This window comes from Aphelocoma coerulescens (assembly GCF_041296385.1).
Source record: "Aphelocoma coerulescens isolate FSJ_1873_10779 chromosome Z unlocalized genomic scaffold, UR_Acoe_1.0 ChrZ, whole genome shotgun sequence".
Taxonomy (NCBI): Eukaryota; Metazoa; Chordata; class Aves; order Passeriformes; family Corvidae; genus Aphelocoma; species Aphelocoma coerulescens.
In genome coordinates, this window is record NW_027184085.1 from 66,642,870 (window position 1) to 66,670,236 (window position 27,367).

A 27,367-nucleotide genomic window follows, 5' to 3' on the forward strand; every position below is an offset into this window, starting at 1 on the left:
TTGCCACCTTCAGATGTATTACAGATAATTGATTCATTTAGATTCAGTAGTACCAGCCCTTCTGGACCTGGTCTGGGAGAGATATTTGCAGAAATTTTGAACTGTGATCTGTGTTGCAAATTTTACATACTCTGATACTTAAATTGAACAAATGAGTTGGAAGAAGTGCCCTCCTTTCCACTTCCATAATTTTTTTAGGTAAATGGTCTGAAATATATCAGAGAAGAACTAGACACAGTCAGCACAATGGGAAAAAGTCTTAATCCGTCAGGAGTGGCATACATTTGCAGATCTTGGCAAGCAATGACTAATTTATATACGTCTGTTTTTATTTGAAGGACCTTTCAAAATAAAAATCTTAAGAAGACATTTGTAGACACCTGCTACATGAGCATCACTGGTTTTTACTGTGATCTAGTGTTTACTGTGATCTTCTATGTGTTTACAGCTTTAAGCAAAAGGATGTTTTGGCAATTTGATTTTCTGCACAATAGGCAGACAATGAAAAACACAAAGCTGGCATATTGTGGTAGGAATGCTCAATGTCATGAAAGCTATTGACTTTTCCCACCTGGCTTGCAGGTTTTTGGAAAGAAATAACATATGTGCCATATTGTAAAATGCGGACTTAAGGAGCACACAGGCATTATGTTGTACCTAATATAAAAATAGATGTAATGACAAGCTATTTAAGAACACATCATAAGGTTTTGTTTGTTAGTAACTGATTTGCCTTTGGCAATGTTATGAGGAAGAATGTCGACATTTAATTTCCAGTCCAAGAACAAATAGAAAATGTTCTTAATGTGCACTTGTGTTTAGTTTAAATAACGTCAATATTTTTGTTTAAAGAAAATGTTGGCATTTTTTGGTTTTGATTTTTCTTTTCCTTTATGGATTTTGCTAAAGAATTTAGCGTTCTTTATTTGACTTTGACTTTCTGAAGACTTCTGTAGAAGTATTTCTTTCAGATCTCACTTGCACAGTTGCAGAAATGTTCTGCAAAATATAAGAAAACAATAGAAAAGAGAGAATAAAAAATGAAACCCTTCATTAAAGTTCTAATGAAATTAGTTAAGGACCTTATATAACCTTGAAGGAATATGGAATTAAGCTGTAATTCCACAAAGTCTTAAGAACATGAATAATATCACAGGTCATCCAAATTATTACAAATTTGATTGTTTATCATGGAAATTCCATGGAGAATAAACCCAATCTGTTCTGCTTTTGATGATGAAACACAGAGGAGGAAAAATGGTGTTCAGGATAGGTCACTGGGCCAGTAGCCAGAAGGTAATCTTTCTCTCCTTTGATTTGAACTTTATTTAGAATCTGGAAAATGTATGTTGCTTAAACAATAAAAAACCACCAACAGGTCAAGTTGCCATTTTTTTTCATTTGCCAGCTCTTATGAACTAAGCAAGCGCATCAGTGGCACTGCTTTCTGTAGAAATGTTCCAGAATGTTGTCATGAATCCACCAGAATCTTTATTTTTGTAAATCCTGAGAGAAAGGTTGTATGTACCTTGTATCAAGGAATATATGTTCTGAAGCTTCTTATTAGCAGTCACTGACTGTGAGCTATCAAAACTCCGAGGATATAACAATTCACAATCTCTGCTTCCTCTTTACTATGTCATGTAAATAAATTATGTAATGTCAAACTACTGCATGTCCAGTGAGGTACAGGTCACTCTTCCCTGATGAAGTGGGAATGATGTGAAGCCATTTACAGAGGTAATAGAACTCTGCTATTATCTTCCTGATCCGAAGGTAAATTTTTGTTACATTTCATGTTAGCCATGTGAGGTGTTGTAGTGCTAGATTTAGCTTAGCAGGCTGTAGCTTCCTGAGAGCTCAGCAGAGATGCTTAGGGAAGTGTGATTCTGGCTGCCCTCCCATAGTCAATTTCGGACGGCCTCGCGATCTTGCTCTGACAGCTAGCAGCACTACAACCAGTGATGGCAAAGGAGTCAAGAAGGGTCTCCCATAGGGGTTTGAGATTACTTTAATCACATCTTGTCCCCGCAATCCCCAGAGGCAGAGAGACCAGGTGGTCCAGGCGTGGGGGGGTTTTGTCAGGGGCTTGGGGTGGTCCCTGGGCGGAGTTGGGGTACAGGAACCAATAGGGAGAACTTGAGGGAGTGGCCAGGACTAGGGGCAAGGAAAAGTGGGGGAGCAATAGGAAAAGCAATGGGTGAACAGATCGCCACAGTGAGGTGCTTGTATTCTGTCTAAATGCTGTTCAGCAGACATGTTTTTATATGCAGCCACTGTCCTTCATTCTGGCCTCTGCTACATAAAAATGTGAGGTCCCTGCAGAATCTGAGTGAGAGGGGCTGGCATAAAAATCTGAACAAATACAATATGCATTGCCCCAGCAAAATGTCTAAGCCTATGTCCCGATCTGCTTAGCCTGTCTATAAGCAGTCAAGCAGCTCTTCTCATAAAGGCAATTCCTAAGCACATTTTTGGTATACAATTAAAACACTTTGTAACAGTAATGTAATTCAAAATGTATCATCTGGAGCAATAGAGCTAAAAAAATTACTGTATTCATAACTTAAATTGACATTTTGAAAGGTTAACACAAGAGCTGCTTTGCTGCCTGTGATCAATAGAAAAAAGATTTCAAGTAATTAAAATCTCTGATGTGGACATTCCTTATTTGGTGCCTGTCAGAAAAGACAAAACAGAGTTGCATTAGACAGGAGATAAATATAGATAAAACAAGCCCTGCTCCTAGAAGTTCTTATCTGCAAGAGGAATTATTGGTGCACAAGTCTTTCCTGGTAAAGGAATTAAGAACAAAGTAGTGCTGTGAATTCACAAGTTGGTAAGGGAAGAGAAAAACAGGATATAGGACACTATTTTGACATGAACAGTAGATGAGAAAAAGCTGTTAGGTAGTACTAGATGTTGTACATGTACATACATACATACATCAGTTGTATGTATACAAAAATATTCTACATGTGCATAGATTTGTGTTATTTATGCTTATAGAAATAGTTGCTTATAGATTCTTAAATGTCCTCTTTATAAAATGAAAGGAAAAAAGGAGCTTTTAAACAAAACCGTTCAGTTTTTTGTCAATTTGTTAGAAAGATACACTTTCTTATAAGGTCTGTTTGTTACTGATAAACGGTGATAAACATTTTGTTATTGATACCCAAAATATGACAGGACAATAACCTGGGTATGGATTTTTCTGTAAAAAAATATTTTATGTAATTAGTAGAAGGGAGTAGTCTCATTAAAAGGTTAAGGAGTGTCATTGATGTGGCTCTAGAAAAATGAGCAAGGAGGGTTGTTGTTTCAGGAGGGATACAGGCTCCTTAGGAATGAGATGAGGAAATTGAGAATGATTTGCGCTGTATGTGAGAGAGCAGTTGGAGTGCATAGAGCTGGGTCCAGGAATGGGTAAGGAGCCAGTTGGGAGCTTGTGGCTGGATGAAGGTCAGCAGGTAGACCAGCGTGGTTGCTGCTGCAGTGGGTATCTGCTACAGATCTCCTTAGCAGGAAGAAGTAGTAGCTGAGGCCTTCTTCAGATGACTGGAAGAAGCATCACATTTACAGGCCCTGGTCATTGTGGGGGACTTCAACCACCCTGATATCTTTTGGAGGGACAAAACAAAAGGGTTCAATCGGTCTTGGAGATTTTCTAGAGCATGTGGATGATGAGTGATTGAGGAGCCAAGAAGGCAGGGTGCTCTGCTGGTCCTGCTACTTATTAGCAAGGAAGAACTAGTCATGGATGTGAAACTCAGGGGCAGCCTTGGCTACAAGGACCATAAGGTTGTGGGTTCATGATCTTAAAAGGGGAAGAAAGGCACAAAGCCAAACAACAGCTCTGTGTTTGTCTCTTCAGGGATATGCCTGGAAGAATCCCATGGGATACATCCTTGGAGAGGATAAGTCCAGAAGAGCTACAGGCCAGTCCTGCACCTCCAGTCCTTGAGAAGGTGATGAAGAAAATTTCTTAAACCATTTGCATGGTGATAATACTAAGTGGAAGCAAAGATATAGTGCTGTGAGGAACCTCTCAATATGATTAGTATGATTTATTTCCCCATCACCCCCATCAGAGCCTTACAGGCAGTGTCCTTACCAATTTTAATTTGGATGCTCTAGGATCCTTTCTAGAATATTCTGGAGAACATGGTAGCACTGCTTGATTAAAACCTAAAATGACCCTGTTAACCTTTGTCATCCCTGCTGCATAGCAGCTGCTCATTCATAGGTCAAGGGGAAAATGCTTTGTGTCCTCAATAGTAAACCTGTATAGTATCCTTCTTTTTATGTTTTCTCCAGTCTTTCTATATGGTGTATATGTGAACATATTGCAAAACTTCTTCAGCTATTTTCTTGTCTGCTCTGTACTTCTGGCAAGCAACATATTTTCTTCCCCTGTATAAGGACTAGAACATTTTTGCATTTGGGGAACATGGTGGGGAGAATTGAGGTTTTTAATATGATTCATATTAACCTAAGATAAATGTGACTCTGAAGATGTAGCTCTGACTCAGTTGTGACAAGTCCCTCTACTTTCTCATGCTTTTCTGGTAGAGAAATTAACAATGACAGTAGGTGTGACTACACTGTGATTTATGGTATTTATTGCTATTTGTGGAAAGAGGGTTAAAATGGAAACTTTGACCCTTTTGACTTGACTATGTTCTTATTGTTGTCACAGGTGCTTCAGAGAGATGGTAAAAGAATGGAGAGTGACAAAAAATAATGCATGTGATATGTTCTTGAACCCTTGACTTTCAGCAGCTGCATTTAAAAGCTGTCATTCCATTTTGCTGCTATGTCTGTGGTCCTCTCCACTGTATGTGCAAACACAATCTGATTAGTATTTTTTATAAGCTAGTCTTGCCTGCTTTTATTAGAGGCATCACCTTCAGATGTGGGGCCACCACAGCCATTAAGAATATTTAGCTATTATTTGTAATAAATGTCAGTGGGGCTGAATTGAAGCCAGCAGGAAATGTTCAGGGCAGAAAACACCCTGACATTCATTCATGCAAATTTGTACCACTAGTAGAATTAATCATAAAGAGGAAGGGTAGAACATACATTGCACTTATATTACTGTTTTGACCAATTGTGATTCATCATGAAAATAAGGGCTATAATGGGTAAACAGCAGCCTAGGGACAAAGAGCAATATTCAGAGTATAATTAGGTTGAGTACCACTACCAAGACAAGATATTTAAAGACTCTTTTTAAGTTACAATGGGTCAATGTAAAAGAACTGCAGCTCATCAAATTTTATCAGATTTAAATCTCAAATTTCAATCAGATTAAAAAAAATATTCCAGTGACTTTTTGTAGTTTTATCTTTTCTGTTTCTTTTCACAATGTGAAAAGATCTGTTTTTAATACTATTTTGCTAGGAAGTTTTTGAAGGTAAAATACATAAAACCTTTTTATCTTCAATATTGTATACTCTAGGAAACCCTATTCAGAATATAAGATGGGAATTCTTGTATTTTGATGGGAACAGGTTTCTTCGACAGGTGTCTTACTGCAGCATGGAAACGTTTTGCTAGATTGTGGGTGGAGATCACCACAAGATTTACCTTGAAAAAAACCCAGGAGGTGTCAGTAAAGTTCAAGGTCCAGAAGTTGCTGGGAGGCCAAATGACCTTTCACTGAGTTTGAATCTGTAGCCTGCAGAGCTGACAGGAACAGAAATTGCTTCAGGAACTAATGCAGTTCTTGGTGCTCGAGGCATGAGCTCCGGCGTGCCCCAGGCCGGAGTCCAGCTGCGTTACTTCTGCGTGTCCCTGAAGCGACTTCGGCATCAGGAAAAGAGCTGCTGGCTGAGCTAGCTTGCTGGCTTCTTGGCAGAGGGAACACGGCAGGAGCCGATGGTATCAGCTCACATTAGCTCGGAGACAAAGGAAGAGAGGCTGTTCAGGTCTGGCTTCTAACAGGTTTATTGTTTGAAGTTTCACAACCTGAACAAGCTCGGAGGGATGAAATCCGGTGGGAAGGTATGCGATGGGATCATCCCCTGAGCCTTGTCCTCAGTTTTATAGGCAATTTGAAAACCGCGGTGAAAGGGGAAAACAACCAATGAGTTACAAGCCAGGGGGAGGATACAATTTAACAAGAACCACTGGGGGAAACCGAGAGGTCGGAGTTTATAACAGAGAACCAGTGAACAACCGAGTAACAGAATTTTCCCGAACCGGGGGAGGCGGCTTGTACCCGGGCACCGCCCGGTGGGGTGCAGGCTTCTCAGCAGCCCATCGACCCACCCTCTGAGTCTGCCTGTTAAGGAAACTCGATCCAGGGGATGGGCTGGGATTGATTGGCATCATGCTGCCCCAGCCACGCAGCGGGCTGGGTCACACCAACAAGGAACCCAGCTCTTTCTTAGACTCATGCAGACTAGGAATTCAATTCTGGTGACTAGTGAATTCAGCTCTTAAAATTTTGCTCATGAGAAATATAAATAAAGTGCTCCCTTCTCCAGTACTATGCTTTGCAAATTCAGATAAACAAGCTTAATTGCAAATATGTTAAATACTTAGCATTGTAAAAGTGCAAGAGAATATGTATTTTTAGCAATTGTATTCCTTTGCACTCCTATAAAATTAAATGAAAACTCTTAGATCTAGGTATTGCTAGATCAGGATCTGGTAGACAGCCTATGGTATTTAATAGAAGTAAAAAAACCATTTAAGCCTATTTAAATGTATCCTTGTACAATATTTGTGGGAAATTACACACTTGAATAATCTCTGGAAAAGATATAATTACTGTTTTCTTGTATAAGATGTAGTCCTTTGCATCAAGCCCTGAGGAAGATTATAATGTGAATCTGTAAGGCATAAAACTCAGAAAAAATTAATATTGTATTTTATTATTTCTGAAAATGTGAAAAACCAGGGGATGAAAACATACACTCTTTATCTCCTTATATTATCTTGATGTAAAAAGAAAACTCTTAAATTTGTTCTTGAAGAGATTAAAAAATAAGTCAGCTGACTAGAGCTGACATGAAAATGTTAAGGGAATTTAGAGACAATAACTATTCTCACATTTCTTCAGTTATAGGATTTAAACAATGAGTCAGAGAGAGCATGAAGCTGAAGTATGATTATAAAATTAAAATAAAAGGATTTCATATGGTGTTCTCAGAGCCAAATACAATTTCTCAGAGTACTGAATTTCCTGAAGTGCCAAGAAATTAAATGCAAACCAAATATTCCTAACCAATTTTCCATTCTCACTGTTTATCATTATTATGTAGGGTATTGTCTTGCAGACTGGGGGAATATGTAAAGAAAAACACCTAAGTGCCAGAAGGAGGCAGTGTTAATTGTTTCTTCAGGGTTCTGCTTTCAGGTGCTGAAGCTGGGCAAAAGACCTGATTTGATCAAGGGGAAACAAATGCTTCCTGTAAAATGAAATATAGCTTCACTTCATGTGATTGATTAATTCACATAGTTTAGCTCATACTGCTCTGTTATCATGTTATGCTCACTGAAAAAAAAAAAAATCTCAATTAGAAGTCACTGTTCTTTTTTTAGGGCAAAATGTTATCATTTTGCCTTCCATGCTGTAGTTCTTAACTGATTTAAGTTAATTACTACTGTGCATTAGTGTAAGGCATTTCTGGTGGTCTGAAATATTCTGTTTAGAGGATGCAGGTATCACTCATCATAAAATATCTTGTGAATGTTTTTCATCCCAGTAACATTGAGTCATAAATGGCAAGGAGGCAGAAATGACTTAGCAAAGAAATTAGTCAGCACTTAGCTAAGCACAGGTGGTACCATCTACAAACCCAGTTTTCCATTTAAATTAGGCACTGGCAGTAATGAGGAGCCAATTCTTGAATAAACTAAAACCAAATTTTGATGTGTCCTAGCTGTATGCATAAAAATGTGGATATATTTATTTTTTTAAAACTTCCGTTTTGCCTCCTGTTTCAGTAACAGTGCTTTATACACCAGTCAAAAGCTGCCAGTGTTATCAAAGAAGTGAACCACAAATAACTCATTCCAAACACTCCCAAAAATCATGAGTGGAGTTGGTTGCCTGAAACAGTGCAATTGATTTAGAAATTGTAAACCCAAAAAATGTTTTCTTGCTGGTTATGTTTTTATTATTGTTATTTATTAGCTTTTCGTGGAAAACCTGAGAAACAGAAGAAAAATCCGATTTAAAATAAATAAATATTAAGCTGAGATTGTTGTTGTACAGTTCCAATAGACTAATTTATAGAAAAAGCTTAGTATGGCATCTCCAAGAATTCTGTCAGTACCTAATTTCACTAGTGTAATTGGCTCATATTCACTGTATAATGTGAGGATCCCATCTCTCCTGCAATTAAAAAACCTCCACAAACCCCATATTAACCTATGTGTTTCTGGCTTATTTCCCTGAAAATGTAGCTTTGTGTCTAATAGTATAAAGGCGAAATAAATACATAACAATTTTCCCATGACTTCTTGTGCAATGGTAAGAGAAATGCATTTCTTATCCTATAACTGAGTGCTACTTTGTAAAGGAGCCTCTGGTGTATGAGAAGGCCAGGTGACAGATCAGTGTCCCTCAGAACATTCTTGCTCCAGAGCACTAGAAGACAAGATAAAGCTTAAAATTTTAATAAAATTTTGTATACCCTGGACTGGATGAAGTAAGATCAAATAAATACATGTGGTACAGTATAAAGTGACTGAGCAATAGAGCCCTAGCAAGGAAACAGAACATGCTTAATCATTTTAGTTCATATTTCATTGCTTCAAGGTTACGTACTGCCTTGGTAAGGAAATGCTTAATCTTCCTATTTTGCTTAATATTACTAAACAGAATGAATATTTTAATTCAGATCTTCCTTGTGATTGTTTTTAGAAACTAAAATTTCCATAAAGTCATAGAATAACTGCAATTAACTAATATAAGAAACAGTCTCTTCTGAGATGGCTTGTGGTCTGATATTGGTGGTAAATTCTTCCACTGAATTTATTATGCAACTGTGGCCCACAAAAAAATTAAAAAGTATTAAACAGCTGATAGGGAAAATATATGGCTTCCAGTTTAACAACAGTGGTGCTGTCAGTCTTCAAAATCCAGAGAGTACCCATTGTTACTTGGTCAAAATTATTTTCTGTGTATTTCACTCTGCATTTGTTTAAAGATATAATAGTCTACCTTCAGTATTAAACAATTTATAGGTTTGTGATTATGTTGCCTCTCTATGATGACCTCAGTCAAAGATAGAAGTTATTATTTTCTAATATGGCTAATTAACAATTAATAAACCTAAATGTAAAAAATAATTGTAAAAGTAATGCTCTTTCTGTGTACCAGAAAGTGAAGAAAATAACAATCCTGTAACTGTAACCTAAAAATAGATTTAACATCTATTTTTTCCAGAAAATTTGTGTGTAAACACACAAGTTTGTATGTAAACTTACAAACTTTTGAGTGCTTGTTGGGAGCTATAAGAAGATTAAAAATGGAAATGTGAACTACACTCATAGAATTGCATAATTTTAGGGTATATCTCTCTCTAACCCTTTTATAGTGAAATCCTAAAAATAGCTGAGGCCATTTTAAATGTTTTGGGTTATTTCTTTAAAATTACATATGTTAGTATTGTATGAGAGTCCTTCAATGAATAGAACGGTGGAAAGGTTTGTAGATTTGTGGTGCAGAGGATGATATACTTCTCAATTGCTTAATACTGACTCAAGTACTCTAGCTTAGAATTTCAGGGTGCTTTCTACCTCTTAGCTGAGTAATAAAACTCTGTTCATGATAACTATTGTCCATTTCACGGTACATTTTGCAAGAACAGGTGTATGCATTCTATTGTCCTTGGTTAGATTCCAACTGCAATAATTACATTATGCCTTTTCAAAGTTACTATTGAAATATCAAGTATAACCTTCCTTTCTTTTCCTGAAGTGGAATCAAAATTGTAATTGCTTGGTTTTTTTAGTGTTGCACAGTGTCTGCTTGGGGGAAGGAGAATATGTACTTTCAAAATCTTTTTGACATGTCAGTGTATTGAATCAAAGTAAGATCGACAGTAAGGCTGAGCATATCTGATGCTGTTGTGTTGTGAACCTGAATATCTTACAGAACATGGGCATCTGTTTCAGTTAAAAGAAGTCTATGAGTGGAAATGCTAGCTTTTGCTGTAAGAGTAAAAATTACATGGAGGATGCTGGAAATAATCCACAGAGCAGTGACATGACATGGAGAACACATCCTTCTGATATGTGACTACTTCAGACCAGGTCTGCCTTTGGGGGCATACTCTGGGCAAGAAATATGATGCTGAGATTTGGCCTTCAGTCTGACACTGGACTGTTCTTGTAAAGCCATCATTTTACAAGCCTAGAGAAATAACTGCCTGAAGAATAGGTGAATCCCTCCCATTTACATACAACTAGTAATGTTTTTTTCCTAAGGCTTTTAAGAAAACTTTGCTCCATATCACCTGATGAAATTTAACTTTTCTGTGCTTTACAGATCTTTTATAGTCCTATGCTGGGTTACTACAGTGTATTTATTTTACCTGTGAAGCTTGTGTGTTTGTCATACACATTTCCAAAAATGTCCTTTTTATTAGTTCCTGTGCAGATGAAGGGGATGCTAAAATGGGTATGTGGGCATGATAAGATTCCAAACAAGTTGATCCATTGATGTACACTAGCACAGAAAAACTACCTGGGTGAGCACATGTATGCTGTTGTTAATCCTAGTGTTTGCTTCAGCATAAAATGATGGATATATTCATGATTTGAAATACAATGTGATACAGAGACATCCAAGGTACAAAATCAGTTTGCTGCATCACACAGCATAACATTAGACAGAGATAAAATTTTGAATCTCAAAGGTGTTTTCTTGTAGGATTTTAAGCTTTCCTGTATAGGAACAAATGTGTTAATATATAAGCAGTCTAGCATCAATAACGTTAAATTATTCAACTGTTCTTATCAGAGCATGCATTTCATATATTTTTGTGGGGTTATTTTTATCTTTCTGATGTTTTCTAAATGCTACTAAGCTCTTGAAATGTGCAAGTGTCTCTGATCATACTCTGAATATTCTGATTCTTTCTCATGCACAACTGATGAACAGCTGATGGAGAATAGCAGTCGAAGAGGTTTTTTTGAAACATATTTTTCATACTGATTTATCAATCCTTTTAAGGTGAGTAAAGTCTTATGAGGGTTTTGGAATTTTTAACAATCATTTTAGTGCTTCAGCAAGTTTTGGTACTTGTGGTTTTATGTGCTTGAATGCTCAGCTACCTGGGAACTAAAATATCATATTGCTATAATCATAATAATTCAAGGAGGTAGAGTCTGGGACTACCTGTAACTGCAGTAGGTGAAACCTTGTTGGTTGTCAGGGGTTTTAAGTATTTCTATAGTTTTTAAATTCTGCAGTGAACTTGCTTTCCCATAATCTGCTGATGAACATTCTATCTGGCAACTTAACATGCCTTGCAGTCTGGTACCTGTACCTCGGCTGGTACCACCCTGAAACAGGATTTTTAAAAGCCTTTTGCACAACATTCTGTTTTGTAAGTTAAGTGTGAATGAAGGGTGATGAAGATTTAAACATAGGAAGCAAAGTGAATTGTATGTCACAGTCCTACCCTTATGAACTCCCTTTACAATTAAGGTATTATAAAATAGCTGCAAACAGTCAAACCCCTCTGAAATAAATTATTAAATATTAAATAGTGGACTAATATGCCACACTGAAGACTCAGTATCTTAGAGGCTGTTCTCAGTCCCCAGGAAGGTAGAAGGGAAGTCTTGATGGGAAAAGAAACCACTGCACTTAGATTTCAAACCAAGACTGACAAAACTTTTATGGTTTTTAGGCAGGCAGCTATCTCTGAAGAGAATATAAAAAGGGACCAAAAGAATCAATAAACCCCCAATGGCTACTTATCTTGTAAAAATGTGCAAGTATTCTGGTTTTGGGGTTTTTTTAACATATGTAGCTTAATAGAAATTAGGATTTTTGTTTGTATTTCCTTACTGTGATGAAATTTGCTGCACTGCTTACTCTCTGAAAGTCATGAAATTATGAGGTAATTCTTTCTGCAATACTTTAAAAATCCCAGCTGTGAAGATTTTCATAAAGATATACTACAATAGACAGCCAATGTTACCTGGTTCCAGTACCGGAACTTACAAGTTATTACCTTGTTGGGTTTGCTTATGCTTGGCAGTAGTTCTATTGAACATTTATTTTCATTCTCTCTTCATTCTCAGTTTTAGAATTTTTGTAAACATGACCATCGGTATGTTATTCTTAGGCCCCATCTTCTCAGTTACAGCAGTGACTTCCTGGACCTAAGTGTTCAGTTGCTAAAAGTCAAAACATCACTGGGAGAAATAAAGACTTTGATCTGGAGGCTGGAATTTGTTTTTTGAAATGACAATAGATGCTTATAATGGTAAAGGAGAGAATGCAAGTTAGGAGCTCTTTAACACCTAGTGGCTTCAGAACTTTGGAGGTAAATGTAGGGACTGAGTGACTGAGTGACTGAGTGACTTCTGAGAAGTCAACAGAGTAAAGTATCTGTGTATTCTGAACTTTTTGTTTTGACTTCATCAAAAGACAAAAGCTGGAATTGGAGTGTCTGTCCTTTGTGTCTAATGAAAAACCAGTGGAAGTTATACAATCTGTGAGAAATTTGTTTAGTGATAAGTATAAGAAGATGGAAAGAAATCCAAGGAAAATATTTTTATAGACTTGATCTTAACACATGATATAAGTGCTTACCGAAAACTGTTCAAAGAACATTTTTTGACCTACTGGAGTCCTCCAAGTTTCAGTTCTTGGCTCCTTCTCTTTGTCATTGTGTATTTATGATAATAATCCACTCTTCTGAAATGCGAAGTGTGATCTCTATGGGGGTGGAACAATTATTAATAGGTCAAATAAATATTTACATAGCCTTTTGTATTAAAATCCTGTGTGAGTTGGATAATTTACAAGATTGTGATAAACTGGACAGAGTTGTTTTAAATTCAAAACAGAAAGCTTGAATGTTTGCTGTACAATTCTGCATGGTTCCTTTTTGTTGAATGCTTTGTTTCTTGTTGTAGATTTAAAACAATTCAGGATACAGTTGTGTTAGCTATGAAAAACTATTATTATACAGAAGACAGAGTTAGCAGAATATGTATATAGGTAGGAAAATTTTCTGCAAATAGATCTTGCTTTAATTTTGCAACCAAGGCAAAAGCTGCAAAGAGTGTTTTACTGCATTTTATTGACTACTTTAGGCTGAGATGTTTCAATGATGACATACTAGTCAGCTTCCATTCTTGCAATTTACATGTTTGAGATGGAGATGTATACAATAGTATATAGGATGGTCTTATTTTTTACAAAACAAAAAGAGCTTCAGAGGGAAAGAAGGAGCCTCTGTTAAGGCCCGCTCTCATAGAAATACAGAACAGAAGAACAGTGAACCCTTTTCTTCTTTCAATGTCCATAGTTAGGTACTAGATGCACTCTATTTCTTAACTTGAACAAGAGTTCAGGTGGAGTCTACTATTGCTAAGATTGTGCTAGTGAGAAATTCTTGGCTGTGCTGCAGAGAATTTGTAAAAGTTCAAGGATTATCAAAACAGAAACTATTCCTAGTATTCCTAGTGGGTCTGGAAGGTTGTTGACTACCTCTCACATTGTATGATGCCTAAAATACATGCCTATTGGTTTTCATATTACATGATACAAAGTCAGTGTACAAAAAAGTGAGTCCAGTTTACATGTATGTCTTGTAATTGATTTGTTATTTGAAAACATTAAATCCTTTGCAGAAAACATTACATGCTATCATGGATTTCTGTATACTGAAATCCTGGCTTCCCTGAAAAAGAGTCAAAAGTGACAAACGCTTCAAGATCTCAAGAGGAACATAAAATAAAACATTAAAAGGTGCAGTTCCAAGGAGACAGAGGAAAATGGGAAAGAAAGGATGACTTCTCAGTGCATTAGAAGCATATTATTTTCTCATTGTGTTTGGCTTCTTATTGCTTGAGAGCCCACAAACACTTTAATTTTAAAACTCTATAATGTAATGACCTGCAAAGACAAATAAAGTTATATCCTATACCTTTTGGAAATCAAATAAAATTCTCCAAGTACAGAAAATTTCTTTTGAATGCTGTTGAGGTTCAGCCATTTTACACCCATACTGTGCATAATCATTACTACAAAGCTTTTAGGAAATTTTTTGAAGTAATAGTCCTTCGTTGTCCTCTACTTTACACACTAATACTATCCCTGAATTTTGGACTCCTTTTGAATCCCTATAGAGGTATTGTGCATTCCCATTAATTTAATTCTTCTCAAGCTATGTCTTTTCTGAACAATTTATATGCATATAATGGAACCTGTTGTATCTCATCTCTGCAGTTTTTTCCACTATACCTCATGTCAGATTTCATCAGACCCACCTTGTTAGTAATCTTAATCAACTCTTCTTGGTCATAAGAGATTGTGGCTGCCAAATGATGTCTCTGGGAACAATCTCTCCCCATGTGTTTCTCTTTTATGATGTCATTATCTCTTGTTGCTTGAAAAGTATGCTGGAGATGCTATCAGCTAGATGTATTTTTAACACGTACAATACACATAAAGAAATGCAAACCCATGTAGTACAATTCATTTACTCACTTAGCCAGTTGTGAGCAGATGTTTCCCTTTGACTCACAGGTTTAGCTAAATGGGGTTAATATCTCAGGACTGCATGGTGTAATTCAAATCAGTTGTATCTCTTTCTACTGCAGTTTTTATCCCTTTGATTTGAATCATGCCTTGTATCATACTAGCCTAAACATACTTTATATTGGACAAGTCATACTTCAAAATACAAGCTTTGCTATGTTAGTAAGAGAGCACAATAACTTGCTCACTAGTCTAATTGCATCATTGATTGTTGCCAGTACAAAATCTTCAAGAATGTTGAATATAAATTTGTTGCTGCCTTGTGGTTTTCTGAATAGATTACTACAGGTTATTTGAAGACCTTGATATTACTGGTCTCATGAGCAACAGCAGTTTCCACATTCAAGACAAGTTAGAATGACTTAGTTAAGTCAGGTGAGGAAGCAGACATCTAGTGGTTCTGCCTCATGTGTAGAATCAGTTTGTGTAGACCCTAATTCAGAATGCCACATTAGAGATCCTAATGGTTTCTGTATCCTAAGCAACATTTAGTCAAATATAAAATGGAACAGATTATATAGGGCTTTAGAAGTATTTCATGTGAGTTTCACTCTTCTTTCAAGAGTTTGTCCATGAAATTTTCATTTTCAGGAATTTCTATATGTTCCTATGTGTTATGTTTGTTTGCTTAAAGAAAGACTCTGACAAAACACAACATCAAACCTGAGGATTTTCTTTCTACTTTCATGAATGTATCTCCAAAACCAAAGCTTAATTCTCTATGGAAGTACATATTTTTTCTTTAGTTTCGTGACCAAGGTTAATTTTTACATGTTACACAGGTCGTTGTTAACAAGGACTGTAGAAAGAGCTTTTGAGGTCTAGAAAAAAAGATAGTTTTGAGGGCTGTGTTTCCAAGTTGTGCTTGCTGAAACAGAGATAGATTAACCAACTTGGCACATTAGTACTCACAGCTTCCTTACCCCTGAGTGTTAGCCTTTCAAATTTTGTCCATTTCAGTAGGGTCCTCTATAGGCCTTGTGTCAGCGGCAATCAGATGTCTTTGATCTGTCCTGTATCTGTTCAGCCTCCTTGCAATCCTGCAATATGGTGTCTTGTTCCCTGCGAAAAGAAAGGCAAGGTCTAGCAGATAATTTGGCTGCAGGCTGCTTGTGCCATCTGTTGCATTCTTTTGAAGAAGCACCCTGATCATAGACACTGGTACTATTGCACCTGGGCTGAATGAAACCTAGGTAAATGTCTGAATTTTTTCTTCTATGTTGAAAAAAAGTTTATGAATGGAAGCAGGTAGATGTTTAGCATAAGCTTGTTAGGTATTAATCTGATTTTAAGCATGAACAGCTGACAACTTTAGGGCTACTGATTTTAATTTCTTTTGCTTTTTTAATTTACAATTAAATTACAAATTTACAGAGAAAGGTAACAAGTGAACTGAAGTAATGTTGTTCAAACCAAACTAATCTGGAAATAATGGGCCAGATCGACAAATTAGTCTTGCAAGATCATTAATGTTAATAGTAAAATATAACATAAAAGTTAAAATCACATAGTTACAGTACATAAAACTAGTGTAAGAGCAATTGTTCCTTATTTTTTTGCTGCTCTTTGAAAGAGTAAATAATAAATAAAAGTGATGCAATGTCATACTGAATTTTCAAAAATGCTTTTGATATGTTTTCTCAGAAATACTTAAAAAAAGTTACAGATGAAAGCCCAGAGGCATATACGCAAAACTGGAGCAAGAAAATAAAAGAATGGATACTGGAGACAGCAGGATACTACTTTTATTTGTGTGTGCGTGTGCTTTAAAGTAGAAATTGGATAATGATTTTTTTTACTTTGCCATGTTGAGCTGTTTTATTTATTGAAAATAATAGCAGAGTGTGAGAATGACTCATCTAACATGTTGTTGAACTTCTGTGCCCACCTGCTAAAAGTAGACACGTTGAATTTGTAGTATAAAATGATTTACTCTGCTCTGTGCTTAACTTTTTTAATATTGCCAGAAAGATACTTTAGAAACCTTCCCTGAGAAGATACCAAATAAACAGCTTTGAAATGCATAATGCCAAACATGAGACTCATAGCAATAGGTGTATGTAAACTGAAAAGAAAAAGAGATAGCAGGAAACTGACTAACTGGGGTATTTGGAGCTGAGGGCATTTTATTGAGCAATAAAAAGAAAAATCCAATTAGTTCTCACTAAGAAAAGCAGTGAACCTCTAGAACTGTGTTCTAAGAAAAAATAAAAGAATTTTCTTAAAATAATTTTGTACAAATTTTGCTAATTTTGATTAATAGCACTTTGCAAGTGTCCTAACTGGAGAGTGAACTAATTTTGCAGTGGAAATAGACTTGATATATTTTAGCCATTGAAAGAGAATGGCATTAGGCTATATTTATGAGGTAAATTTATTCCATACAGAACTAAGCTAAGATGAGGTATCAAAGGAATCCCTTTTCCATTTTGTGGAAATAATTGGCAGAATTCTTTTTCACTTGCTCTGCTTAGTGTTTAACAATATAGGTCTAGTTTCTCCAGCTGATAATGCACTATTTAGAAGTATTTAAAATATTCAGTGACATGATAAATTAATTGCATAAGGAAATTGGTAAGATGTGTTCTTCAGTATTTATTTCCCCAGACTTCTGTTTCCCTTTCACTCTGCTCTCTCCTTTTCCAAAGTAAACTCCTACTCTTTGTTCATATGGGAAATTCTGTGGGGTTCATGATATGTACAAAAGTTAGAAAGAGCTAGCAAATCTTAACTCACATAGTCTATCATTCTGCCAGTGTAGCTTGTTTTTGACAGCACATTTTCTTGTGCATTGTTCAACCTACTTTTGCAAGTTCTAAACAATTTAGGTTCTACCACTTTCTCTGGGAGACTATGCTCCCATTTAGTAGATTTTGTTATCAACAAGAGTGAGATATCTTCACAAGAGATTAAAATGACCATTAATCTTACCACCTTTCAGAATAAATGCCATCCCCATCTGTCTGCTACAGCTTTCTTTTGGTATCTAAATAGAGAATTGAAATTAACAGATGAGTGGCACTATGAAGAAATCCAAATGTGTAGAAAGAGATGCACTGCAAGAGGCAAAAGATCAACTGTATTCAGGCTATTGCTGATTTGATTGACTCGACCCAGAATTTTTGATGTTGTTTTCTTTGTCAAGCTCTTTGACACCCTGGTGATAGTTATAGTTAAACCAGCTAGCTAGATGAGAGACAAGTCATAATATTGAAACATGTTTCTATAACAACAGATGGAGTACCAGCTGTGAATGGATACATGGCAGGTTGTCTAGAGAAAGTGCTCTTTCAGTGCTTTCCAGCTTTTTGAATTGCCAGTGCATGGCATAACAGTAATTGCTAAGAGAAAAAGACTCTTGATATAGAAATAGTAGTAAAGATTAACTCTTCTCAGACGATGAGATTTGAAATTCTAAACACGCAAAATTGGTTTACAGTGTTGTATTATTGACATGGTGCTGACACAGAGACCTACTAGTTCTGGTTGTTGTGCAGACCTAAGGAAAAGGACATTCACTGTGCCATAAAAGAAAGGGTGTAGGGTGTTGACAGAGAATGATAGGATACAAATAGGTAAAGGTGATAATAGATCCCAATTTTTTGTTTCCAGATTATTGTCTTTGCCTTAACTATGTATGGTGGTACAGAGAAGAATGGTGGAAATGTAAGAGATATGTAAATTTACAGGTTTATGTTATTCACATACATGCTAATTTAACAAATTTACACAAATGGCTGAATAAATTTCTGTTATTCTAATACAGATTTTGAGAAAGAAAAGTTAGCAATTACTTTTTTAAAAAAAACCTTTGGAGATTTGTTTTTAACTTTTCCCAAGATCTCTAACTGAGATTAGCTTTTTAAAAAAGATAATGAAACATGTTTGATAGAGAGAAGTAAGAAAATTAAGGTTTGGACCTGTTTGCTGCAGTTTTGCATTTTTTGAACTTCAGAGCTTGGGGGACCTCAACAACGAGCTGCCTGCAGAAGGAAAAAGTGAGAGAGGATTTATGTTCATCAGTTACATTTCCACTAAACTTTGAGACTAAACACAGATATTTGCTACAATAGTAATACTCAGAATTAGTGAAATATCACAGATTTAACTGCAAAGTTTTTCAGTTTATGCTGTAGCTTAGCTCCTTTTCTTCTCCTTTGAAATCTGCTTTGACTACTTAAAGAGCAGAAGGACTTTTTTGGGTGTTTTCTATGTTTTCCGAAAATGAAAGCAGTTCAGTGGCAAAAAAACCATCAAAACAAATGACATAAAGGAGACAAAATACCCTCCCTCCTTTTACTGCCCCAACACTGATTTTTCGTAACCACACTTGTTAAGACTATCTGCAAAATTTCTTAGTGTTGTCTAGAAAAGGACAACCCATACTTTTAACTACTGCTTTGAAGTCAAAGACTATAAATGCCAAGAACTCTAATTCACTGCTGAAAAAGTTCTTCAGTACTTTGAGCAAAGATGTACGCAAAACAACTGTACTTTTTTGGAGACTGTCCAGATTGCAGCTGGGTCTGACAGAACTTGTATAGAGCACAACAGTGAGCAAATGGAAACGTTCCCATTCTGCATTGTGTATGTTGAGTTGTTTTGATCATGTTGCTCAGACATTTCAATGTTCTTCTGTTAACACCTTCCTACTCTTGCCATGTATCTGAAACTAGACAGAGATGATATTTTCTTCCTTGCACTGTGAAATTCCTATTGCACATCTGGGAACAGTAACCTAAGCAAAGGCACAATAAGTTATGTGTTTCAGACTGGGATACCTTTTATGAATGAAGGAGGGTCGAAGAACTCCATGGGTTGTCATTTGGAATCCCATGCTTAGAGACTTCTGAGACAAATGCAGATAGGAAATTAAGAGTTAAAATAATATATTGACAAGGCAGTTTAGCTTAATAAAAACTTGCTGTGAATGTTTGAAAGTTTGGCTAATTTTTTTAAAGGTTCTCAAGAAAAATCCATCTAGCCATTGTGGACAAGTGATCCCAGACAGAAAGTGATCCCAGAGTCTTACTCTATGAGAAGTGCAATCTATCTAATTGAGGTCAGAGCATTTGGGAGTTCTGTAACTTTTGTTGGTAGCAGTTTTTTATCAATTCTCTGGGTGTTGAAATACTATGCTTATGAAGATTGGGGATATCCTTAAATTCCAAGTATTCCTTTATGGTTAATTCAATAATAGCTTAAAATATAATATTACTTTAACAGTAACAGGCTTGAGGGGTGATAAAAAATGCTTGTGCCCAAATATATATCATGGTCATTTGTAAATATTTGAATATGCTGGTAAAGAACAATTTTTCATCTCCAAATGTAATATTTTGTCTTGCTCTCTCTCTAGATTACTGTTTTCTCTGCTACATTAACATTCAGCAAGTTGTAAATGAAATATGTGAAGATGGGGAAAAAGATGGGCAGTTTGGCCTCTTAATGACTTGCTGAGTAATTTCCTCTGCCAAGTCCATCATCATTTGCACTGCCAAATCTCCACAAGAGAGATCCAAGAGAGATCTTGATAAGACTTTTGCAGCTGTTGCTGGTCAGCTGGTGACTTTCTAAAGGTCCATGTTGTTGTCACTGCTGGAGTCTTCTCACTTCAAGCATACATAAGCTTTGAAGAGTAATATAAGCTCATTCTTCTTTTTCTCCTCAAGGTAAATACTTTTACTGTAAAATGGGAAAGAAACAGTCCAGGCATGCTCTGAGTAGCTGAGGAATCAACAGAGTGCTCATGTTGTTTGTATTTAGTGGTACTTTTTTTGACATCCTTGCTCCACTGGGAAGAAGAATTGAAGTACAACAAAATAAGAACCACAAGAAGAAAAGCAGTCAAATCCAATAAAAGCAAGCAATTGGTAGTGAACTGAACTGCAACTGATACTTTATATAAAGTGTGGACAAAAGGAGAATATATAAGGGCCAAAAGTGTGCAACTACATTAGAAAAAGACCTGCAAAATGATCTCCTAACCTGTGCATCAGCATATTGAATCATGATGTTCAATATTCATCCTTCTGGCCAGGCATTTGGAGGAAAATGTTTTTAAATTATCTTCATGCTAATACCTTTTTTGTTTAACTGTTAAAATGTAAAGCAAGGGGTGTTTCTATTGAGTGAAATAGTCCCACTGTCTTGAAAATAACCTCTATTTATAAAGAGATCACTTTGATGATGATATGAGTGAAAAATCAGGGCAATTTCACATTTTAAAACTAATGCTTTATTAGATTAATTCATTAATAAAATACTTTTTCCTAGTGGTCAGTTCTTACAAATCATACATAACTGGTGCATATATAAAGCAATTAGTCTTTAAGCAGTCATATTCTAAAAGAGCTACGGGTATACAAAACCACAGATCTGCTGCAATATAGTTAGTACTGACAACTATGGTCCCAAGGGTTTCTTAGTTGCAAATGTCAAATTAGTCAGCCCTCACAAGTCTTTCATGAGAGAAGTGGGTTTATCATCATCTGTGTTGTTCCTTGCTTGAAACTGTGATTCTAATGCTGGTAAACTGTTTCCATAAAGGGAGTTCTCCTCTGCTCCTAATGTTGCCCACCTTATATAATTTTTTCTAGCTGTTTATGTGTCCTCTGCATTTGGGAAGCTGCCCTGCCAATTGGCAGCTCCTTGTGTTTCTCCTGTCTGGTAACCTTTTGTTCCTTGGATGCTGCCTGTTTGCAACTTCAATCATCTTCCTCTTCTTCATTGCTGATCACACTGTTAAATATGTGTTATATATATATATCTGAGGTTGTGTCTGGTTACACCATCTTAGCATTACAAAATAATTGCATGCTATTCCGAATTACACCATTGTAGTACACCTGTATCAAGTTAGTAGCCAGTTGAAGCTTCACATATGAACAGAGTTAAAGAAATAAATGTACTATTCCTTTAGATGAATTTTGTGTGAAAACAGATTTTGAAGATGTGAAGAGTTTAACTCCTTGATACAAGACCAAATTCAAAGATTGTAAGGAAAGATGGGACAACAGAAGAGGTGAGAGGACCAAGAGAATGATTCTGTATTAGAAACAGAACTGTAGCTGATATTTCAGATATGTGCTGCACAGTAGTTGACAAGGCTCATCATGTATCACACTGGCACTGCAACAGAAGTGAGAAAGTAAATTTTCTCTCTGCATGCACAATCACTCATCTCTAGTATTTTCTTGACATGCTATACTGTACTTTCTTATTCAGTCCTTACATGATCTGAATAATAAAGGATGATGATTTCTGGAGAAATCATAAGATATCAATGTATTCATTGATCACTTCTGCCTGATGCTTGCCATAGTAACCCAGTTTTAATGGTGTTGTTCACACCATTTACTTTTCCCCCAGAACAGTATGACACAGATGGCTGGAACCTATTACATTTTAGGAGCAGATTGATTCTTTCCTACTACCAAATGTGAAGTATGTCCAGATATTTTAATTACTTTTACAGTATCATAAAACAGAAACACTATTTCTATCCCTTCAGAGGACATAAACACTGCTTTAGTGGCTCTATTTTCAGAGGTAGGTAGTTATCCCTAGATACCTACAAGAAACATACTTACTGTCATGCTACATCAGGTTCTCTGTTTAAAACTATTTTTATGTGAATGCGTTTATTTCATACAGCCACAGTTAAAAGGAAGCAGCAGTGTGTGGACATAAAACATAGTGTACAACTCTGCAATCTTTCATTCAGTCTGTGTTACCGGCCAGAAGATGTCTGGGAAAATGAGCTTTGGCAAAAGAATAGTTACATGGTGTAGGCCAGTTCTTGGCATAGAATTATCAACAACTTTCTACATTAATTGAGAGCTCTGACTATGTTGCTTGGGCATTTTCATTGAAAAAAAAGGTGGAAGAGTGTCAATGCTGATGAAGTTTGTGTCTTTTTTTCTGAAGTGAAGTACTGACTTGACCCTCTTTGTTATTTGCCTCCACATCCACCCACTTCAGGATCTTAGTCTGCATTGGTAACAGAGTTACCAATGGAAGGAGGATTTTTTTTCCATTTGATGACAGTAAGTGAAATTTTTTTTGCTTGGAAAATCCAAATATTTTTCAGATTAGTTGGAAAAAACGGAGAGTATTTTTTTCTCAATTTGAAATTTGGATAAAAAGGCTTTCACAACTTTGAAATACTCATGGGTCTAATAGTAAATGTTTGCTGCATGTCTTGTAACATAAGGAAGATTTCACAGCTGTCTCTTTCAGGAGAAGGGTAGCTAGCATACTAGCCCTCTGACACATGCTTTATATATTCTTTGACATAGAAGGAAGAGTGTCTTAATTGATGACATTATTTTAGTAAGTTGAGTTTGTTAATCTAAGAAAAGTATGAGCAGACCTTTTCTCCCATTTTTTTTCTCTCTGTCTCTTTCTTTTACATTTTATTTCATTTTAGTTTTACTTATTCAGTGCAAAGTCAGGACTTGTGTTAACAGTTACTGTGACAACAGCTTCCTCATAAAACCAGTAACATGCTCAAAACTGCAAATTCCTTTAAATTATCTTTCTGGAGATACATTCCTGTTACAGATAGAGAATCAGTAGTTCTGTTTTTTTAAATACTCAGTTTTTCAAAAATCATCTTTTGTAAAAAGAAATCAGAGATCAGCCCAATATTTTCATCCCATCTAATAAACAGTCATCAGAAAAATAATTAAAAAGTAATAGATGAACTACTTCCCCCCCTTATATTTTGACCAGAACTGGCCTGGTTAATGTCTTTTGAAGGATATTTCATGTTTTCCATTTGGGCCTGTGCTTAACTGGAATAAATAAATAAATAAATAAATAAATAAATAAATAATACAAAAAAGTACAGTGATATATATTGATATATATTTTTATGCGATATATGTATGTATATATAAATAAAATTGACAGCATGTGTTTCAAATAATGTGATGTTTCTAATTTTTCAGGAGATCCAAAAATAGGTGGTTTTTTTCCCTTCACTTGATTGATTAAATAATAAGAAAATAGGGGAATATAAAAGAGAAATCTGAACTTGTAAAAATAGTCTGCAAAGCTGGTAAGAAAAACTCCAACTTTTTCTCATATAATGACATACACTCTAATGTGAAGTTTTTTAACATCTTTGTGTGGCCTGAGATACATGTTTAGGCATGGAGAGATTGAAAGCCTGCTATTTTGGCAGCAATCAAGACTAGGATCTTAGAAGTGAGGAATATATGGCTCAGTATGCAGGATGAGCAATTGAATATTGGAATAGATATCCTTACTTTAAGGAATTCTATAGCTGTTTCTAAAACAAGTTTTGCCCTTTTGAGGTCTCTAAATCATGATAATTTTGTGCTCTTGGGTTCACTTGTGAAGGCAAAGAATAGGCAGAAGAAATAAGGCCCTTCAAAAATACTTTTTTTTATCCCCTGTATGAAACTATGTAGGAGCTTATCACTCTTTTTTTTTTTTTGGTGTGACTCATATAACATCTTCACAGCTGTCTTCTGTGTGAGCAATATGGCCAGACTAAACCAATGTTGAGAAAATCTTTATATCATACTACATAAATGAAAGCCCTCGCTTAGTTACGCTGCTAAAGGTATTGCAAAGTGAAGAAGTAACACTGCTCATTACCAGCTTCCACTACATTTTTCATAGACTCCATTTAATTGTATTATGTCACTGTATCTAACTTGCTTATCCAAGCAATAAGCTACACTTCCAAGCCAGACATCCTCAAGCAGAAGAAATTTTTGCCTACAATTATCTATTAAGAATCCCTTTTACTGCGAAAGAATACTCCAACTGCTGCTAGCTCAGCAGGTTGCTAAGCAGAGCTCTAGGGCTTCACATGCTTCCCAAAAGGAGACTCTCCTGGGGACACAAAGATAATATGTCTTTTCCCTTTCCAGTAAGAAGAGACTATTGATTGCCTCAGTTCTTTTTCCCTTGTGTGTTTGGACTCAAGATCTAGCTGAATTTATAGCTTCCATTTGTAAGGCTTTTCTTCCTTTCATAAGATGTCTCTATGTCTGTTGTAATTTATTTTTGTTTCATATGATACAGATCTTACTCAACCTCAGTTTCTCTGCATCTATCCCTATTGTTTTTTATTCTTTCCTTCCTCTTCAGTATTCTCTTCCTTTTTCTTTCATTGACCAACCCAGTTCTCTCAAGTGAACTCCTTTCCTCATTTAGTACACTGTCTAATCTGTACAACCTTTTAACCACTGTTTAACCACCTCCCAAGACATGAAACCAGTGATAGATCATCTTCTAGTCTGTCCTCATTATTAATGTCAGTTTTGAGTATGTTCTATGTAATACCAAATTTCATATGATACACGCTGCATTTTTCACTGAAACACTCCTTGCTTATTTTGTGTTCAATATAATAAATTTTTTTTCTTAAACAATAAAAATGACAGAACTCAAACAGAATGAGAGTATTGTATTATTTTTAGTTTACTCATCTGTTTTTAAATGTTAGGAATGGATATAAACAAATACAATGACAAAATGTTCTCTCCTATCCATGGTAGGTTGCCTTTCTGTACATTCTCCTGTGATTTTTACTTAAAGTACTCAGTTGCTGGCAGGTGTTTAGTAGTAAATGTTAAATATGTTGCTTAATTATTTATTCTTTCCTGTTTTAAAAATTGAATTGATTTGAAAATGAATTAGTGAAAATGCCATGCAAAAAGTGTGTTCTATAAAAGTCTTAATAGGCAATACTCACTCTCCTTCAGAGAAAAAAAGAAAATACTATTAAAATGCCTGGTTTTACTTGCCTGAAATATTGACTTTTGCTGAGAAGCAAAAAAATCTGCTTCAAGTTTCAAAAGTTTAAATCTCATAAATCTATTTACTGTAAGCCTGTGAATAGACCAACAAACACTAATTAATATGATAGACTCATAAAAGAAAAATAATGAGTAATCAGAGCTGTTTAGCATTAAAGATTAATCTCTTAAATAACCAAGTTAAACAGTTGTCATAGGTTAGCAAGCATAGTCCCGGAAGGGATGTCCTTGCTAAGGGGTGCTTACAGTTTCCTCTGGGACCTGATAGAACCTATCAGTGGCCAGTTTGAATATGGACAATTCTTTAAGCCACTTAAAGTTGTGACTGCCTTTGTGATACACACTTAAGAATAGACAAACTCCCTCCCAAGCTCTCTCTCGTTTCTGGTGCTGGGACAGGTGGCTGTGGGGCCCAACTGGGGGCCAGTGGGCCCGGCCAGGCCCTGCTTGGGCCAGGCCGGGCCGGGCCACGGCCATCCTGGAGTTGATGGACCTGTTCCAGCCGTGGAACCCCCCACAGCCCTGCCGTGGGCAGCCGGAGCGGCTTCGCTCTCCCCCGTCTCCACTTCGATAAGAAAAATTCAACATTCCAGCTGCAAAGCTGCAAGGCCGAGGTGAGATTAACCCTTTTATTGCCATGAAGAGCTGAAAACCTGAGGGAAGAGAGGAGATGCTTAAAGCTGAAAGTCTGTTGTGAAGCTATGATATATCAGAGTACCCGTTGTAATTTCATGAAGATATGGGGGGTGGAGTGTTCAACTCGTAAGCAAAAGCACCTGTGCTGAGATAGGCAGATGCTGGTGCAGCTGTAATTTCATGAGAAGTTTGGACAGGGAGAGATGGAAGCGATGAGGACTTGTGCTCCAAACGGGAAAGGAGAAAACCTCAGTTCCCAGAGATGCTCCCAGAGATAGTCCTAACAATGAAGACGAGGAAGACCCTTTGCTCCCAGGGAAGGAGAAGGGCCTTTGTTTTTGTTTCTGAACGGCTCAACCTTAAAATTGTACCCCAAAAAACTTCAAGAGTGGATCCTTGAAAGCAGTTGTGGGAAAGCTAATTGCTATCTGTGTGTGACCTTGAAAAGCTGCAAGTCGGGGGAAGGGACTCACATGTAGGCAGAGATACTCCTCTTCCTAAATGGACTGAACAATATTTGGAAGTGGGCTGCTGTCTCGTTGTGATAATGTTTTCATAGCACGAGCAAGAAGAGACTTCTCTTTCTAAATGGACTGAACAAGGTTATTATGGAAGTGGTAAACAGACTGAACATCTTAAGGGTTGTCTTTTTACATTGTCAGTGGGAGAAGGGAGGAAGGTGGGGGGAGGAGGAGAGTTCTGAAGGTGGTATAATTCTTTTTTTTTCTTTTTTCCCTTCTTTTAGGTCTGTTAATAAACTTCTTTATATTCTTTCAAGTTTGGTGCCTGCTTTGCATTTCTCCTAATTCTTATCTCACAGAAGATAAACAGTAATGACTATTTTAGACCAGACCACCACACGAAATTGGTGTTTCTGCCCGGTTACACACCCAAGCCGCGACAACAGTACAGTTTTTATTACATCACTATGGCAAATATATTTCATTTGCGTGTTTCTGAAACTTAGGATGAAGCCTGATTTAACTTCAATTAAGTTTTACTTGGCTTTCTAAATATCTAAACTGTTGTACTGTATAGTCATGGAGAAACTTATATGGAAAAAACCCTACATGGTCCTCTGGCTCTGTCTCCTGCCAGACCAGAATTCCACTCTCTAGTACTCTCACGGTTGCCTTTGCTGGCTGACTTGAATATGATCGCAGAATCACAGAATAATGAGGTTGGA